The sequence below is a fragment of the Bison bison genome, unplaced genomic scaffold (genome assembly GCF_000754665.1).
Source record: "Bison bison bison isolate TAMUID 2011002044 unplaced genomic scaffold, Bison_UMD1.0 scf7180017463989, whole genome shotgun sequence".
NCBI classification, from domain to species: Eukaryota; Metazoa; Chordata; class Mammalia; order Artiodactyla; family Bovidae; genus Bison; species Bison bison.
In genome coordinates this window covers 1-695 of record NW_011373358.1, presented here as the reverse complement: position 1 = coordinate 695, position 695 = coordinate 1, and the positions used below count along the sequence as shown (strand labels likewise).

The 695-nt window shown below is 52.1% G+C and overlaps 1 pseudogene; it reads right to left on the bottom strand.

The window, feature by feature from the left end:
- Positions 1–5: 5 nt before the first annotated feature.
- Positions 6–593, bottom strand: LOC104983844 (annotated as a pseudogene).
- Positions 594–695: the final 102 nt, after the last annotated feature.

Sequence of the window (695 nt, the reverse complement as noted above, 5' to 3'; positions counted from 1 at the left end):
GTCTTGAGGACCTCTGTGAATTTGTCAGTTTTCTTCTCGATGTTCTTTTCTGCGTGCTTTGGTAGCCTCATAAGCAGCTGCTTTTTCCAGTAGTGGATTTGGGCTTTCTCCTTTCTCTTCTCGTCCAGGGTGGCCGTTACTGCCTGGTCCGTCCAGCCAGTCTCATGAGCCAGGCGCCCTAGGTAGGCAAACTTGCGAGTAGGCTTCAAACGCACAACCTTGAGGGCAGCGGGCACCACCATTCGCTTTCTCTTGTTATAGGTTGGTGGGATCCCATCAAACACCTCGAGGTGCTCCAGAGCAGCCTGACCTCACTTGGTCTTGTGGGGCAACATGTCTCACCCTGTCCGCCAGAAGATGCCGCTGGGGGCTCGGAGGTGGCAGGGGTCACGGGAGGGGTTGGTGTTCATCCGCTTGCGGAAAAAGGCCAGGTACTTCAACTTATTTCTGTAGAAATTGCCAGAAATGTTGATGCCCTCACAGCGCACAACCACACCCTTCCGGCCCAGAAGCACCTGCTTGGCCACGATGGCCTCCAGGCGGCCCAGGAGATGGCCTTGGCTGTCAAGCACCAGGACCTGCCCCTCGGAAAGCTTTTTTTTTTTTTAATGAGGTGAAATTCACATAAGGTGAAATTAACCATTTGCAAGTGAACAGTTCAGTAGCAAATGGTTAATTTCACCTTATGTGAATTT